A 19,421-nucleotide genomic window follows, 5' to 3' on the forward strand; every position below is an offset into this window, starting at 1 on the left:
CGACAAAAATAAAACATTTTAATTCTATTTTTCCATCACTCCAGAGCCACAATTTGCAAAAAGAAAAAGAACTCATTGCTTTGGGAATCATTCTCGTTACCTTTCCCTCGTGATGTCTGGTTAGTAGCTGTGGATCACTGCTAAGGGAATCTTATGAGAGATGCAAGTGAATAATCCTTCACTCAGCATCAGTTTCTAGGAAAACTGTTTCTTTACCTGTTGCTTTTTTTGAAGTCAACAAAATTGTCATGGAGCCTCGGAGAAAAATGACTTAGCACCATCCAACCATGTTCTATGTCATAAGCAGTTCTTACCACTGCTTCAACTCCACTTTTTAAGAAGAATCAAAATTCTCCATGCCACAGAACCAACAGGAAAATGGTAAGTGTTCAGTCATTAAAAATTCATTTAGTATTCATTGTAACAGTGTTAATCATAATGTATTCATCTGGCATTCATGTGGCTGTCACATGTAAGAATTCAATTATAATGCACACTAGCTAATGAGCATATAAAGTGTTACTGAATCAACATTACTGTGCAACATTTCCTTATTTGCATTATTCATATGCTTCAGGTTTAAAAATCTATCACCAGCAAGCTGTTAGAAAGCAGCAATGTATTATAAAAGACACATTTTGGAAGCCTTGCATTTGAAATCTGTTCAGCTGTCTGTCTAACCAAGTGCTTATGTAGCCTCTGTCACTGTAGTATCTGAGTACCTGGAGAGTTGCCCACAGTTTTCACACATGCCTGAAACCATACTGTTAGAATGTGGTCCTATTATTTTCAACATGGCCAGGACAGCACAACATAGGACTCCAGATGGATTAAGGAGTTTAACTTCCCATCTTTTTCAGTAGGAACATCAATGCACTTTCAAGGAGCTGAGCACTTGTCTTCAGAGGAGGGAATGCCTCCTTGTGATTGATCAACACACTAGGTATCACTGGTGCTTAATGAGGCTGTTACGAAGGTAAAGCACCCACTGCAGGTAAGGATCCTGTCCAGTTGTGAAGCATACAGGTAACTTCCACATTTAGAAAACAGTTTAGATAAGTCTTGGACCCTGAGGGATAAGTGAGGGGGAAAGAGGTAAGAAATCCACCTGCAGAAATGTTGTCTTCGGGAACTCGTCTTCCTACCCATCTGAAGCTGGGGCTGTATTGTGCCACCTCACATCACCACAGGCAAGAGGGCAAGAAACAGATCCACATCCTCTGGCCCACCATGGAAAAGTACATTGTTCTCTCGAAATCACAGAGTAAGCAAGGAATCGTGGTCATTCAAAAAAAACCTGAACAAACCTGGCAGGGAAAGTTTGCTTGTTTAACCAAGGCTGATTTTCATGTGAAGGGACTCTGACCTGCAGATGCTCATACTCAGAAACAGCTTTTGTGCCCATGCGGTGTCAGGAGCTCAAGAACCTGACTCAAAATTTAAGTGAGGTAGAAACCTTAATTGATGACTGCAAATGATCCCAAGATGTCTTTCTAGTGGGGAATAATCCTACAGAAAACACTGTAGTTTTGGAGATCTGCAAATACAAAGCAGAGAAAGACTCTAAGAGCAGTTTTAAAAGGAAAATAAAAATTATGTGATATGCTTTTCCATTATCATTTAAAATAATATATATAATTGCTGTTATATATTATGTAGTTAGATATTATGTAGTGCTTTCCACTTACTTTGTGTGCATTGCTTTATAGAAAACCTTCAACTCATAATTTTATACATTACTTTCTTTCGTGTTTTTTCCAAGTTACACTCGATTACCTTCATTGTTTTTACTTGCATCCTACATGCTCACTTCCTACTGTGTTCCTGTGCCCCCTTTCATTCCTACCTTCTGAAAAGAAGAAAACTAGATTTACACTCATCTTTGCTTGGTAGGACAAGGAGAACAGTCTAAGTTTACAGAGTAATTCCTGCTTCAGGTAAATTTCCAACTCTGTTTTTCACAAAGAGTTTTTAATATGGATCCACGGAAAGTCCCTGCTTCAGAAGCTATACAAAAATTCAGAGAAGTCAGCAAATCCTCAGCATCAATATCAAGCATTTCAAAACATATTGTGCATCTTTTAAAAGTACTTTCAATACATGCACTTTCCCCATTAAACTCTGCAGCACTAAATTGTGTGAAGCTAGCAGAGCAAGATTTCACTGCAGTTGTTTAGACAACCTAAACCAATAGTTTAGAATTAAAGTTTACAAGAGCAACTACTCCAAGTCATTAGATCAGTTTCTTGTTGCCTGAGCTGAAAACTGTTAAAACAATGTCAAATTAATAAACGCTTGTCGTGATTACAAATCTGGTTTTGCAATTGGCTCAAATCTAGTGGCTTAAAATGGATGCCAGAAACACGACTTCATTTTTATCACAGAGTTGTAAATTCCCCCTCACAGTTAGTATGCTCCCAGCTGTGTTTGCTTAAGCATTGACACTTATCTGGGTCTAGTAACTAGCTAAATGACAGTATTTCTTGCTAGTTAAACTTTAGAAGCTTAATGAGAAGAGGAAATCTTTATCAGATGGATTTACTGAAGCCTTGTCTTCTTTGAGGTAACACAAATATTTGCATGGTATTGATAATAATGAAACCAGAGAGAGGAATGCAAACATAGATTTTAAAATGACACCATAAACAAGATACAGCAGTAGGACAGAGAGATACAGACAGAAGTCTGAGACATCTTGTTATCAAAATGAGAGTCCCCCATCAAGGGAGAGTCAAAACTGCATCTATCATATCTCTTTTCAATCTCTAGTATATAAAGCACAACAAGGATTGGATATATAAAAAAAAAATAATCCAGTGTGAGAGGCTGCTTTGGGTGTGTTTTAAAGTAACTTGAGGGTAGTTTTTAAATTGTTCAACCTTCCCTTTAAAATTATCAGCATACAGTACCTGAGAGATCTCCAAATTCCTGCTTTCTGGAGAGCTGATAACATTGGAGACAGCTGTAACTGCCAGAGCAGAAGTACTGCTGCTTTTCCTTGAGAATCCCAAAGCTGTTTCCACATATCAGCTAAAACACTGATCACAAATTAGATATACCATGTGAATATCAGCCATAATGTGCAAATGTGTGATGAGCTTTAAATGAAAGAATCTCTGCTGTGTCTAGTAAATCTCTTCCCTTTTTCTAAATACATTGCTTTCTTGGAAAACATCTCCCCTTTCACATCAGTGATTCTATTGCCAGGTTCTATCTGCTAATCACCTGTAATTCAATTCTGGGGAAAATGCTCAGCTACTTTAAATCCTCTGCTCAGCAGAGATTCTTTTTTGGTTTGGTTTGTTTGTTTTTTCCTAAAAATTAGGATAGTTTGTGGTGGGGTGTTTTTTTGGTACTGAACAAGAATGCAAATATAGTTGTTAGCATTTTTAAACGTTTTACTCTAATCACATAAACTGCAAGAGCATCCCTAGAACCAAATGCTACTCCCGAGTCAGCAGTCACACCTGTGATCTGCACGACTGCTCTATTACTTACAGACTGTTATTTGCTCTAAATGCAGCTCTGTTTTATTATGATGTTATCAGTTACTGCTTTTTGTACCTTCAGTGCTTTTAGTATGGGATAAATGACTCATTTGGTAAGCTTTAAATACAGGAAGGTAAAGCGGGGTCATAATATCGCATTCTGCTGGTTCGTGCTTGAAAAGCATATGCAGCATGTGATATAAGTTTCAGCACAGCAGGGTTTAGGCTTTATTGACAAGCCTGAAGACAGTATCTCATAACTTCTTTGTAGAGAATTCCCTAGTAATCAAGGAGTTTGAGAATTTAATGTATTTTTTTAATGGAATATGCATATTACTGATTAAAAATAATGAATGTTATGATTGGGAAAAATGTATCACTTATACACACTTCAAGTCTTCAACCAAACCCTTTCATTAAAGAAGGTTCTTTCAGGCTGAATAGAAAAGCAGCTGGAGTGTCTTTAAGGTAGGGATCTCCACTTTTCACTTTCTGATAGCAATAAAAACTACACTGCCATTTGCTTGAGTACAAAATATGTTAAAACAGAACACAAACACCCAGTGAAGTTCACCTGAGATCACAGAAATGCTATTTAATGACGTATAATGATAGCAGCAAAGTTGCTTAAAGTCCACACTCACCATTTACTTCCATAATTGTAGAGTCCATTCGCAGGGTCAAAGGCATCGAATCCACCACAGCTCTGATCTGACTTCTCAGTGGATCCAAAGCAAGGTGACACTCCAACACTCTTAGAAAAGCCATGGCTAACCCACCTTGAGTTTCCTGAAATCCCATCACACATGCATCAGACCTTGATAAGAACAAATGCCTTCTCTGTGTCTATCCATTGCTAATATCATTACAAGATGTACCTGCATAAGGACAGTCAGATGCTGAGCATGCACAACTACTCCCAGGATCTGTCCATCCACCCTGCAGGTAAGTGTAGTCTGAGGCCTTTGTTCTAAATGGCAGCAGAAGCTCAGCTTTTCTTTTTTTCCTTGCTTCTGAGCTCTCCAAAAGCTGGTGATTGATCTCAGGTCTGTGTTCAATTAGCTTGGATTATAGGAGATAATTTCATCTGCCAAGTATTGACCTGTGCAGTATAGGTGTGTACATTCAAACTAGCCAGATGCCCTTTGCAGTCAAGGGGACTAAGTAAGCTTAACTTATCTAACATTAAATTAGAACATCTAAATCACTGCCACTAAATCACCAAACAGCTTGGAGGACAGTGAAGCAAAGAATATACTTAATTTTCTAATAAGCTTTGCTATTTACCTGTTCTCTACATATGTCTTTTTCCTTGCAACATTATTCTTTGTTCACTGATACATTATCCTCTTATGTCTTTATTCTCCATCCATTATAGGAATCCTTCAATAACTATGAGGCTTTTCAGATGATATTAGCAAGGAATGAACAGCTCCAATGTCCACTCTGATTTTCATTAAATGATTTATGTATTTTTATAGACCCTATTCTTCATATATCCTTCATGTAATGATGAGCAACAGGTTTCTTAATTCCTCATGCCATACAGCTTTCATTCATATTTTATTCATTTAAACTCTCCTTGTCTATGAGGAACATCATACATCTGTATAATACATTTTAGGGGTCTACAGTTTCTTCATGAAGAGTCAGGATAAAGGACCAGGAAAGACAATTATACTTGAAGAACTTACTGTAAGCATTTAGCCAGTCCTTTCAGAGTGTTTGACTCCATAGACTGAGCTTACTTTTGGAGAGACCTGGGTTCATCTGACAGATCAGTATTTGTGATTTCCTATAAAACTGGGAGAATTGTACTGCCTTCCTTCTTTAGGTGAGGACAGTGATGTTTTAGTCAGTATTAAATAATTTGAAATGTGCTCTGTGAGATGAAAGAAAAAACCAACCTTAAACTACAACTCTCTGTTTTCAAGGAAAGGGCAAAATGCACTTCAAAAGGCAAACCTCAAAACATTTGACATGCTTGTGAAGAAGGCACCAATGCAAGTCAAATCATGCCATGCTGTCTTTGTCCCAGGGAAAACAGATCCAAATCACCAAGATTAACTGATGCAGAATAATTCTTTAATGATGAAAGTGTCCAAGATTGCCAGGAGGAACATCCAAACAGGTGCTGCTGAGCATGAACTCCCTGCAAAAACAGGTGAACCTATACTACAACTCTGTCAGACTGCAGCTCCACAGGACATAATGCCTGAAGCCAGTTTATTCAACCCATTTATTCCTGGCTCTCTGCTATGAAATAAATTAATCAAGACTGAATGCAGTCAGTACCATGCAGTGGCAGAACCGTTGCATGAAACCAAATCAGTCTTTTGAACCTTTTCTGCATTTGCATGTTATGTGGCACAGCCCTCATGGTCTTCTGTACTGAAAGCAGCTACTTCTGCTTGCTTGCTTTGTCTGCTGCAGTCACACATGATGACCCACACAGTTCTGCAAAATATCACAGATGTCAGTGGTTAAAATTTGAGCACATATTAATATTTAATATGCAATCTACAAAATACCACTTTTAATTAGGACATTTGACATATTAAAAATCAATACTTAAGCAGTGAAAGATTCTGCTGTTTAGGCTGCACTCCACATGGATGATCATTTCTAAATTAAGAGATGCAAATTTAATCAATAGATTTAAAACTTTACATCACTTGAGGCACTCGAATTGCTTCTAATCAACCTAGGAAAGTGAAAGCATCATTTAATTGTTGTTTTTTCCCCTTCTTTGAAAGACAAACCTACCTTCAGGCTGGATTTTGCTCAGAATAAGCTATATTATCTGCAAATTTTGCTCCTCTTTGTTTTTCTTAGCAATTAAAACTGTATTTAGAATGTCAAGAAAACAAAGAGTTGAAAATCCCAGAGGTCATTTCATTACTTAAGAAACTTTAGCAGAGTCAACTCCTTAGCTTGGATTTTAAAAGGCAAACTTAGTCAGACACAATTTTGACATTGCAATACAACCAAACAAAAGCATGTTGCTGCTGATGTGAAGTAAGCCTGTACATGGTTTGTTTGCTTTTCAGAATTAATTAAAACAATGCTTATGTTGTAAAACAGAATATATAAAGTTATCATGCCTTGGTAACTGATACTGTGAACCATAAATTATTAAAAGTTTCAATTCCTTCTTTGTTATATTTTTTTTCATTCTACCTTCATTTTTATTTTTGCAGTCTACACCTGTCAAAATATCTACAAGGTACCTTGGAATACTGATTATACTCATACGCAGTTTTAGCCTTGGACTTCATCTTCAGACTGGATGTGAGGAGGAAGTTCTTCACCATGAGAGTGGTGAAGCCCTGGAATGGTTTGTCTAGGGAGGTGGTTGAGGCCCAGTCCCTGGAGGTGTTTAAGACAAGGCTGGATGAGGCTCTGGCCAGCCTGATCTAGTGTGAGGTGTCCCTGCCCTTGGCAGGCGGGTTGGAACTAGATGATCCTTGTGGTCCCTTCCAACCCTGACTGATACTATGATCTTATTTTTTTCAGAATGGTCATTAACAACTTGGGGAATTTACTTCTGCCAAAAGGACAAGAAAGGCTGAAGTCCTGGTTTTACCTCTTTACATGAACAGCCCCACTGACTGATAGAACTACTGATTTTCTTGATGACTCTTTGCATCTAGAATTAGCATTAACTGAGCCATTGCATCTTCCAAGATTATATCTGCAAGGTAATTATTACATATGCAGTTGAAAGTATCTTAAAAGCATTTCAGACCAATATACCTTGAAGATTTTCAAACTACATCTTCTGATAGCACGCGTGAAGCTTGTATTTCCTTTAGAATGGACAGGTGCTGTGTCTTCACTGAAAGGGTTCTCAAACATTGGAATGGTCTGACCAGGGCAGTGGTGGAGTTTAAACACCTGGAGGTGTTTACGCAGTGTGTGGACCTGGCACTTACAGACATGTTTTGGTGTTGACTCTTCAGTGCTAGGTTGCCTGGGAGAAGAGACCACCCCCCTCCTGGCTACAACCTCCCTTCAGGTAGTTGTAGACAGCAATAAGGTTGCCCCTGAGCCTCCTCTTCTCCAGCCTAAGCAACCCCAGCTCCCTCAGCCTCTCCTCATAGGGCTTGTGCTCCAAACCCCTCCCCAGCTTTGTTGCCCTTCTCTGGACATGTTCCAGGAAGTCAACATCCTTCTTAAACTGAGGGGCCCAGAACTGGACACAGGACTCAAAGTGTGGCCTAACCAGTGCTGAGTACAGGGGCACAATGACCTCCCTGCTCCTGCTGGCTGCACTGTTCCTGATACAGGCCAGGATGCCATTGGCCTTCTTGGCCACCTGGGCACACTGATGGCTCATGTTCAGCCTACTATCAACCAGTACCCCCAGGTCCCTTTCCGCCTGGCCACTCTCCAGCCACTCTGACCCCAGCCTGTAGCACTGCCTGGGGTTGTTGTGGCCAATGCGTAGAACCTGGCACTTAGATGTGTTAAGTCTCATGCCGTTGGACTCTGCCCATCTGCCCAGCCTGTCAAGGTTCCTCTGCAGAGCCCTTCTACCCTCTAACAGATCAACACCTGCCCCCAGCTTGGTGTCATCTGCAAACTTACTGATGATGGACTCAATACCCTTGTCCAGATCATCAATAAAGATATTGAACAGGATGGGGCCCAGCATTGACCCCTGGGGGACACCACTAGTGACTGGCTGCCAGCTGGATGTGGCACCATTCACCATCACTCTCTGGGCTCGGCCCTCCAGCATGGAATGCATCACATCAACGTGGTCCCCATCCACAAGAAGGGACGGATGGAGGAACCTGGAAACTACAGACCAGTCAGCCTGACCTCAGTGCCAGGGAAAGTGATGGAGCAGGTTATCCTGGCGGCAATAACTGCGCACCTGAAGGATGGCCAAGGGCTCAGGTCCAGCCAACATGGATTTAGGAAGGGCAGGTCCTGCCTCTCCAACCTGATCTCCTTCTATGATCAGGTGACCCGTCTGGTGGATGTGGGGAGGCCTGTGGATGTAGTCTATCTGGACTTCAGCAAGGCCTTTGACACCGTCCCCCACAGTAAACTGCTGGCTAAGCTGTCAGCTCGTGGTTTGGACCACAACACTCTGTGCTGGGTTAGGAACTGGCTGGAGGGCCGAGCCCAGAGAGTGGTGGTGAATGGTGCCACATCCGGCTGGCGGCCAGTCACCAGTGGCGTCCCCCAGGGATCAGTGCTGGGCCCCATCCTCTTTAACATCTTCATTGATGATCTGGATGAGGGGGTTGAGTCAGTCATCAGCAAGTTTGCAGATGACACCAAGTTGGGAACAGATGTTAGTCAGTTAGAGGGTAGAAAGGCTCTGCAGAGGGACCTTGACCGACTGGACAGATGGGCAGAGTCCAATGGGATGGCATTTAATAAGTCTAAGTGCCGGGTGCTGCACTTTGGCCACGGCAACCCCATGCAGAGCTACAGGCTGGGGTCAGAGTGGCTGGAGAGCTGCCAAACGGAGAGGGACCTGGGGGTGCTGATTGACACCCGCCTAAACATGAGCCAGCAGTGTGCCCAGGTGGCCAAGAAGGCCAATGGCATCCTGGCCTGTATTAGGAATAGTGTGGCCAGCAGGAGCAGGGAGGTCATTGTGCCCCTGTACTCTGCATTGGTTAGGCCACACCTTGAGTACTGTGTCCAGTTCTGGGCCCCTCAGTTTAGGAAGGACATCGAGACACTTGAACGTGTCCAGAGAAGGGCAACAAGGCTGGTGAGAGGCCTTGAGCACAAGCCCTATGAGGAGAGGCTGAGGGAGCTGGGATTGTTTAGCCTGGAGAAGAGAAGGATCAGAGGCGACCTCATTGCCCTCTACAACTACCTGAAGGGTGGTTGTGGCCAGGTGGGGGTTGGTCTCTTCTCCCAGGCAACCAGCACCAGAACAAGGGGACACAGTCTCAAGTTGTGTCAGGGGAGGTTTAGACTCGAGGTGAGGAAAAAGTTCTTCACTGAGCGAGTCATTCGTCGTTGGAATGGGCTGCCCAGGGAGGTGGTGGAGTCGCCGTCCCTGGAGGTGTTCAAGGGGAGATTGGACGTGGCGCTTGGTGCTATGATCTAGTTGTGAGGTCTGTTGGAACAGGTTGGACTTGATGATCCTTGGGGTCTCTTCCAACCTTAGTTACTGTGATACTGTGATACTGTGTGATACACTTGCAAAGGGTGCAGGGTGACTTCTTTACAAAATTTGGTATGCCACTACCTAGTCATTTGGCATGCCAAGTATTGCACTTACATAAATAAATTAGTTGACAACACACTTAAGTCGTTATTCATCCAGTTTTTCCATAAGCCAGCAGAATTACATAAATAGTTGCAGTTATTAGCAGCATGTCTTCAGTAAAGAGCGTGCTTCTGAATCATAGGCAACAGGATATTTAGATCTGAACTGGATCAGCAATCTTTTCTTTCCACAAATTTCAAGGACAAAAATCACAAGACACACTTTTAAAATAAATAAATCAAACCTGGGCATGGCAACAGGATTGCTCTGGTATTCTATGGTACAAATGAGTCACCCCAGCAGAGCTACCAGAGCAAAATATTTTAGGGCATGGGAGGGAAGCAAAGATGATACTGCACTTCTGCATTGGAAGCAGACTGTGCCCTGCAGTTCCATGGTTTCAGCATTGCAACCACTGTGGCTTCCTGGAAGATCTGAGCTAAAACTAGCCACAGATTTCTGATGCTGAAGTCTTCCAAGAGCAAACCACACCAGTTACTTTGATATTGGGAGGGTGTTAAGTATAATCAATGTCTTAGTGTACCAGTGTCACAGTAAACTGTTAGTATAAACCCACAGGCTGGTGTGAAAGTAATGTCCTTTCTGTATGTGCAAATCCAGTTAGGATTCTGACTGGAAAAGTGAGCTTTGTCCTGTTTTCCTTTTCACTGCAGCATGATAAAGAGAGGTAGGGTCAAGTGCTTCATTTTTCATAAACTCTTAAAGCTAGTTGAGTGCCTACAAGTCCCACTTAGGCTGTGAGGCTGTGGAAATCATGACTCAAAGGTGTACTGGAACCTGGCAAATTTATTCCCTCAAACCCAGATCCCTTGCCTGTCAGATGTTAGGTAGAAGAGAAAAAAAACCAACCATACTGACATAGTTCAGCTTTACCATGCAAGAAACTGCAACCCTGAATCCTCACTTGATGCACATTGCTAGCATTACTAGAGATCTAGCAAGCAGCTTTTGAAGAGGAGGTTGGGACTGCAACTAGAATCTGTGCAGCAGCTATTTTCACATGCAGCAAAGTATCAGATCTTTTCTTCTTATGCTACCAAATGGGAACTGCTTCCTGCACCATCCTTTCACATCCTTTGACAAGCAGGATGACAAAATACTGCCCAAGCACTGGGGTAAACCCTACCCCCTTCCCTTCTCTTTTACTTACAGACATTCTGTAGAATGCATGCTCATACAGGTCTTGTCACCCATGCTCAGAGATGGTCACACAGGAGGACAATATCAAAATAAAAAGCTGGAAAGGGAAACACAAGGAGATGTGAACTCTCCATATGATTCTATTTCTGCCCCAGGGGATGTTTAGATTAGGTATTTGGAAAAAATTACTCACCTAAAAGCGTTGTAAAGCCCTGGAATACACTGCCCTGGGAAGTGGTGGAGTCCCCATACCTGGAGATGTTTAAAAACCATGCAGAGGTAGTGCCGAAGGACATGGTTTAGTGGTGACTCTGCAGTGCTAGGTTAAGTTGGACTTAATGATCTTAAAGGACCAACCCAACCAAAATGATTCTATGATTGTAAGATAGTATTCTTCACCTGTGACCATCAATTGTTCTTGGAAACCCTAAGTCACAGCCCAGCCCTTGCAATGTAGAGTATGACTTGTAGCATGTTTAGGTTTTTTGTACTATCCAGAATGCTGCAGTGATTACTTTTAACATAATGGCTTTTAATTGTTTTTAAGGTCTGGAGTGGTTTTCTGGCTTGCATATGTTTGCTTTCATTATCCATTTGACTGGAGTCCTTCCCTGTGAAGCATTTGCTGTGCTCTATTTTTGCTGAAGTTTCACAGGCATTGTGTAAGAGCGGTTCCTGCAATTCAAGAAGATCATCATTATTTCCAGAAAGTTCATGTCTTACTGTGCAAAAATTCCATCATTTCCAACTTGTATGCAACAGTTAAAATTAGGCAGCGTCCAATATCTTATTTGTTAATAGAAAGATCATTCAATACTATCTCTAAAATCTCAACAGCTGTGTTCAGCAATCTATATATTGTTCTCCAGACCTGGCAACCTGTGCTCTTTTCACTGATTTTGTAGAGACTGAACTGTCAATTATTTATTTATTTTACTAGATAACATATGAGCAATCAGTTATCCTCTGACCTCAGATCCCCCAAGCACTTCCCATCTGTCAGGCATTTTTGTAACTACATGTGTTCTTTCCCTACATCAGTCTAATGCACTGAATTTGTACACATCCTTTACAAGCAAAATGCTGAAATAACACCAAGAAACGGATCACATCCAAAAAACTCACATCTGTGTTGCCTTTTCCTCTCCAAAAACAGTTATTGTCTTGACTCTCCATTTGAGTTTCTTAAGCTTCTATATATTTGGGAGGCCATCATGTGCTCTTTCTTCAGTGTGAGGGAAAACTTGAATTTTGTTCACTAAGGCAAAATAATCTTTACAAGGCAGCACCTCAAAGTATGCCCTGTGACTCTGTGGCAGACATCACAAACATGAGCCCTGAGGGTTGTTTATTTTCCTCTCCTTAATTCTTTGAGTAGGCAATTTTAATGAAATACAAAGTAATTGGACCACTGGAAAAGGCTAAATTAGGAGCTTCCTGGAAATGTTTTCCTGGTGTATTTACACAGGATCATCTGAAGTCTAAACATAGTCCCTGGATAGTTAGCTCACGTTGTAATGAATTTAATACAGTGGTTCAGATTCACAGCTGGCAGAAGTGCTTTGCAAACACAGGACCATTAAAGTCAACGATGCTAAGTCAGCTTGCAGCAGTTGAGGCTATAAGAGTGCGCACAGAAGATTTTGCTCACCGCCATAATCATCCTGGGTTTTACAGCATCATGGGCTAAGGGAGCTTTTGTTACAGTAGTGGGCCTTTCATAAGAAGGATGTCTTCTCAGACACAGAGAAAATGCCTGGGAGAAAGAAGAGGAACTCATTAAAAAGTCCAGTTATGAAACCATAAATGTTGCAAATACCTGCATTATGCCTCCATCTTCTAGATATGTGGGTGGCTGCCTTGGACTGCCTCAGCTGTTATTGATGCACAGTGGCAGCTTTGGTATGGTTTGTGTTTCTATTTTGTCACAGCTCATAGCCATTAAAATAATTGTACATCTCATTCAAGTACACACACTTCCAAAAAAGTTCTCTCCCATGTGCTGCAAAGCAATAGCAAAAGCCATTCTTGGAAGAAATCACAGGAAAATCACAAATCACAGGAAAATCACAATACCTGGGAACAGGCTATCAGAAGAGAGGAAATTTGAGTCTCATGCACAAGTGCAGCTTTGGCTCAGCTAAACCAAGAAAACCCTCTAGGAGTTACGTCGTTGTATTTCTTGGTGGTTGTTCATTGTTTTCCCCCAGGTAATTTGCCATTCACTTTTGTGATTCCTTGGTGAGGAGACAACAACGTCCAAGGCATGGACTTGAAAGGAGATGTGACATTTTCCTTTGCTCAGCAGGTGAGCACTTACAAGGATGATGCCCATTTGTATGATACATCTTTCCAATCTCATTTCTAAGTGCAGTACATCCTTCCAACTTGGAAAGTAGTTCTTTGTAGCAGAGAGCTTTAACAGGCAAGTAAATTCACCCTTTCCCAAGTATTCTAACTAGTTTAGTTTTCTTGATTATTATTTGGTTTTCACCACTGAACTTCCTCTCTGATTTCCATGTATTCAGTGTATGCCCCAGTAGCATGATTCTGACACCCAGCAGACACTTCTCAAATGCACAGAGTTTATGTAAACAGCCACTTTTTCTGATTTATTTCCTCATGGTGCTAGGTTCACCTCATCTGGCTGCCATGGTCTACACCTATTGCAGAGATTCCAGGTGAGTTTTCAGAGCACAAAATAGCAAAGGCTCCCTGACAAACTTACACCCCCCCACCTAATTTTTAAATGTAAAAATATTGAAGCAATGCAACTGAGAAATAAAAGATGACTGCATAAAACCCACTTTTATCTCAATTAACCAAGTGAAAAAAACTACTTTCATCTCATCTACAAAGCCAATCCTTATTTTATTCATTAAAGGTTTTCCTGATACTTTATGAAATAAAGACTGATTTGGGAAGTTAAGGTTACTTTGCTTTGCTATTTACTATAAAAGAAAAATGTCTAGAAACTGTTTCTATGGGGTTCTGAACCTGTTTGCTGTAGCTGAGCTGGCAAAGGGGGTGGCACAGATTTGGGGTAAATAAGATCAGTAATTCCTTCAGAATAACTTTTGCATTTTCTCTGAATTTTAGGGGTGCCTAATAAGACTTATTGGAGGCATTTACATTTTCCTCCTGGGAGAACAGGAAATATTTTTAGTGTTGCAAATAAAGGGAAGGAAAACAAAAACCTACTCACAGCACTGATTAAAGAGAGATTCCTCTCAGACTTGTTCACTTTCCAGACAAGGCAGAAATTAAAATTATGTGGTTTTGTTTTCTTTTTTTAATGTCATAAATGTAACAAAAATGTTGGGCTTTTGACTTAAAATACAGTCACTCATAATAGCCTTATCTGATAGAAGGAGGAGCGGTAAACCAAATCAGAGGGAGTACTGTGACTAGTAGAAAATACCAGAGAAGTAGTCCTAGTGTGGTTGTACTGTGAGGAATAAGGGATCTTCTTGCAGAGAGAATATTCCACTGAAAATACACAGTTCTAAAGTTTACCAGTGGGCAAGTTATGTAACACCACAAGGCACATGCACCAGCCTCAGTATGCATTTTGCAACGTGCCATTTAAAGCACAGATTGATACATACCTACTCAGATTTTCACTCACTGCTCCAGGACGCAACTACATTTCCCTTGATATATGTGGATAATAAAACAGTTGGGGCTAATTATCTTAATGATTTCAGCATGAAGATTAGTAACCCTTGTAATTTTTATCCTTGCTAGTATAAATCAGTTTACAAGGGCTCAAAGTACCTGTTAAGCTGCCAAAGCTGTGTATGCATTTTCAGTACTCAAATTAACCTCTCACTTCAGAACAGGAATGCTTGTGAATAAGAAGGGATGGCTCTCTATTTTTTTGAATAGGAAGCATTAGTAATTGAAATACCAGTTGGGAACAGACTGAGGATTTAATGTGCTTGTTCCAGAAGGGCAGAGGGAATAAGAAAAGAATAGAGAAGAGAATAAAGGAGAGAAAAGAACAGAGAAGAGAATAAAGGAGAGAAAAGAACAGAGAAGAGAATAAAGGAGAAAAAAGAATAGAGAAGAGAATAAAGGAGAGAAAAGAATAAAGGAGAGAAAAGAATAAAGAAGAGAAAAGAATAAAGAAGAGAAAAGAATAAAGAAGAGAAAAGAATAAAATACAATAAAATAAATGAAAAGGTACACTTCAAAATTAAATTTGTATACAAATAATCTATTTAAAAAAATCAGTTTCCTTTGTTTTTGAAGCCTTTTTGATCATACTTTGGCATTTTCATGGTTACTGTGATATTAGGTTAGGTCATTGTATATATAATATAGATAATAGTATAAAATATGTAATGGTTTATTAATTCAAGTCAATGAAGACCCTCAGTGTAACACCATTCAAAGGCACTCACTGATGTTGGAAAGCATGTTGCAGTCCCTTTTTATTCTCTAAGTCAGTTAAATTCTACTGTAAGTGTGAGGTTAGATAATCCTGTACCCTGCACACACAAACACAGTGTCACCAAGAGACTCTTCTGTGGTCCTAATCTGTCTCTTAAAAATTCCATGAAGGAATTACTCTCCCATACATGAGCCCTGAAAAACAGTATATGCAAAGACAGCAAGACAGTCAGAAACTATTTGCAGAAGTCATTTTTATATTTCTGCCAAAAATGTTCTTTTGCAGCCTCTCAAAGATGAGATTAGCAACACAGAAGCATTTATTTTGTTTTTACTGTTTTCAGTCCCATCATATGTTTATTGACTATTAAAGGTCTAAGACTAACTGCACAAAGTTGTCTGCAAAATACTTTTGAGCAGCTCCTTTTCATTTTCTGCTTTACTTAGCTTGTGCTATTTTCCCTTTGTCTGCAATATATCCTTTACTCACCATTCATGATACAGAACCAAAATGGTGGAAGTTCTCTTCTTATTTCTTTCTGTATTCTCAGATTCTGTGTACAGCTCTTGACAACCATCTGCCTGGATTAGACTTCAGCTCCTACTCCCATTCATCCCTGTCATAATAAAATATTGACAGAAACAATTTCTGCTGGGAAAATAGTAGGTTAATAGATAAGTGAAAGCTCTGCTTGGTTTTTTCATTAAAGTTCTGGTGTACTTTCACAACCTGCTTTGTATTCGTTAAAGTCCTGGTGTACTCTCACAACCTGCTTTGTATTTATTTATATGAGCATCTGAAGATGTAAAAAAATTAAAAGGTAAAGCTCCAATTCAAACACTGAATTTCACAGAGGGACTCAGGCTACATCTAACAGTCACAAATTACTGTAGAGGTTTTGCAAATAGCAAGCAGCACATCAGATGAAAACCTCTAGGTGCAACAAATGCAGTATAAGAGGAAGCTCTTTAGCAACAATTAAAGAGGACAAACGACAGCATTGCCCACACCTAGGTTTACATAAAGACAAACAATCAGGCCTTACATAACTTCAGCATGTCTAAAATAGTATTCTTTTCTCCCTGTTAGGGCTAGAGGCAGATGAGCAGACCAATGACTTTGCTGGAGTTTATCCAGAGAAGGGCTGTGAAGCTGGTGAAGGGCTTAGAGAACAAATCATACGAAGAGTGGTTTGAGGGAACTGAGATTGTTTGGTCTGGAGAAGTGGAGGCTAAGGAGAGACTTTTATACTCTCTACAACTGCCTGAAAGGACATTATAGTGAGGTAGGTATTGGTCTCTTCTCCCAAACAACACATGATAGAACAAGAGGAAATGGCCTCAAGTTGCTCCAGGGAATGTTTAGATTGGATATTAGGGAAAATTTCTTTACTGAAAGAGGTGAAGGGTGAGGTAGGGCAGAAATGGCCACACTCACACTGCACAGGGGAGCAGTCGGGCTTTCTGGGGAGTTGAGTTTTGCAGAGCCTGAGGTACCTGCACCAGCAATACCAATATTGCCAAGGTCACCTACATACACTATCAGAAACAACAAATTTGGATGTAGGAAGCTAGACCAGCATGGAAAAGAGTCACCATGGTATATGTAAGTCCTTTGGCAGCTGCAGTGCATGGTCCCTGACTGCCACAGCCAAAACTGGGTTTCGGTACAACCGCAGACCACAGCAGCCACAGCTGCCCCACAGTGGGGATGACTGGGGTGAGTGTCCCCTCCCTGGCCCTGAAGTCTTCAGCCAGTGCATGTCCTGGTCCACAGCACATGCAACTGTCCACCACTGGTAACCTTCTCCCTCAGCATTCAATGAAGAACACCCACAAGAAGAAACACACAACTGGAGAGACCTCATTTTGTAAAAGTCTTCTCCTGTGCAACCAGTGCAAAATTCTCAGGGATCTGATTTGCTGTGGGTTGTTTTTTGTGTGTGGCTTTGGCAGGTGCACATCATGACCTGACTTTTAGGGTTCTAATAATTGTGGCTGCAAAGATTCTCACTATTTTTGTAGTAAATATACAAACCCTTAGCTGATGTTCACCACCAAAGGATCTTCCCATAGCTATAACATGACCCTGACAACTCACACACCATTGACTATTAACTTGGCTGTGACCCAGGTCCCTCTCTGAGCAGTGTGTTTCCATGATATCATCTCACAGCTTGCAAGCCTGCCCTACATTCTTTATCCTTAACTTTACAGTCTTGCATCTGGCCATAGGAAAAATTAAAAAGGAAAGAAAAAGAGCTTCTTTTTTGTTTTTTGCCCAAAAGAAACACCTTAGAAAGCAAATTAGACCAATCTATATATATGAGCCATCTTCATAACTATTTACTGTTCCATCAGCTTTAGTGTCATTTGTACATGTTTTCAGTAATAAGTCCATATATTTTCTTGCAGATTTTTTGCTGATGTATCTAATAGCACTGGAACAAGTTGGTGAGGATTCTCATTAGAAGCCTTCACAGTGGATGATGATATAATATTGGACAAAGTGCTTTTTGTCACCTGCTGCTTCAGCAGTGGAACTGGGCACCTTAGTCTTTTAAGGTTGTTTCTATTAACCCTGTCCTCCTCTTCTAAGAGGTTCTGAATTTAAGAGGAAAAACTCATATATAAGAATCTAACAGCTAGGATATTTAAATGGCTATTAGAGCAGCTAAGAGATTTTGCAAATTATTTTTGTACTTGGAAGCTGATGTTAATCAGAGAAATTTAGTGAAAGAAATTGATTAAATTGATTAGCAAGAATCAGATGAGGATGATGTTAACTGAGCTAGCTTGTAAGGAGCATAGCTTCACACTGGTTTCAGAAAATCAGAGATAGATTGAAATTGGCTTCTCTTCTAGTCCTTGATCCTGAGGAAGAGAAAAGGGAGGAATCATTTTGCCCCTGTACTCAGCACCGGTTAGGCCACACCTTGAGTACTTTGCCCAGTTCTGGGCCCCTCAGTTTAGGAAAGATGTTGACTTGCTGGCTGCCCAGGAGAACAGACCAACCCCCACCTGGCTACAACCTCCCTTCAGGTAGTTGTAGACAGCAATAAGGTCTCCCCTGAGCCTCTTCTTCTCCAGGCTAAGCAACCCCAGATCCCTCAGCCTCTCCTCACAGGGCTTGTGCTCCAAACCCCTCCCCGGCTTTGTTGCCCTTCTCTGGACGTTAAAGCCAAACAATATGATTTGATCACATTCTCAAATATTAATATACAAGAAAAGTGTTCTCCTGTTATTCTAGGAAAATAAAACATTGGTATAGTTTTTATTAAAATGACAGGGTTTTTCCCCATGAAATGTCAGCAACAGCTCAGCAGGGAAAAGTTTAACAATTCTTTACGGGTCTTGCAAAGATTAACTCACAAGGTCTGAAGCAGTAGTCTTCAAGAACCTAAATTAAAGTATAAAATAAAATATTTAACCATTGTTTTGAGTGCAAAGCTGAAGGCAACTTTTATTGTGGAAATCCTTTTGCCTTTCCATTAAATTTTCCCTCTTCTGAGCAAATGAGGGAAGGAAGAAGGAATGATTATTACTGATTTAATTAAGCTACTAATATTACTGGTCCAGCCCATTGGGAAATGACAACGTTGAGATTGTGAATTGGATGCAATCATCTCACCTCATTACTATTTTTGTCATGGAAATAAATTAATTTTGTATATTTTCTGTTCTCATTACTATACTTGTCATAAGAGGGAACTATCAAAATTCTAATACCTGATGTGCTTTGATAATTATGCTACCATGCTCCACAACTTTGACATTTTCAACCCTGTGCTTGATTTGCTGGCTATTCCACACCTTCCTGGCAGGTTCACAGAGGCTGTAAATATGCATTACAGCTAGGCAATTTTCTGCAAAAAGCAATTGCCCCACTTCATCCTTTTCCATTTTTCAACCAGAGTTGGGAGGGGGAGCAAACAGAAGATTAAACTGAGCTGCACTGATATTAATGAACTTTAAGATAGAGTTTTTGTTGTGCACTGAAGGAAATTATACAATATATGATAAATAACATCTCTGGAGATTAAGTTTACATTCAAATCCAAAGATTAAGCTCTTTTCTGGAAGCAGGCAGGCTCTGCTAATAAAATCCAACCACAATTGCACGAGTTACAATC

General features: G+C 40.5%; 1 long non-coding RNA gene across 3 annotated transcripts in view; it reads right to left on the minus strand.

The window, feature by feature from the left end:
* Positions 1 to 11,109: 11,109 nt before the first annotated feature.
* Positions 11,110 to 19,421, minus strand: part of LOC128898478 (uncharacterized) — a 46,486-nt gene continuing 38,174 nt past the window's right edge. For 2 of the 3 annotated variants that reach the window (XR_008462846.1, XR_008462847.1), the window contains exon 4: positions 15,385 to 15,905. This is a non-coding gene — a long non-coding RNA (uncharacterized LOC128898478). Of the gene's footprint in view, positions 12,650 to 15,384; positions 15,906 to 19,421 lie in introns of those variants that run through there. The other variant, XR_008462848.1, reaches the window with a different exon arrangement.

This window comes from Dryobates pubescens, chromosome 24 (assembly GCF_014839835.1).
Source record: "Dryobates pubescens isolate bDryPub1 chromosome 24, bDryPub1.pri, whole genome shotgun sequence".
NCBI classification, from domain to species: domain Eukaryota; kingdom Metazoa; phylum Chordata; class Aves; order Piciformes; family Picidae; genus Dryobates; species Dryobates pubescens.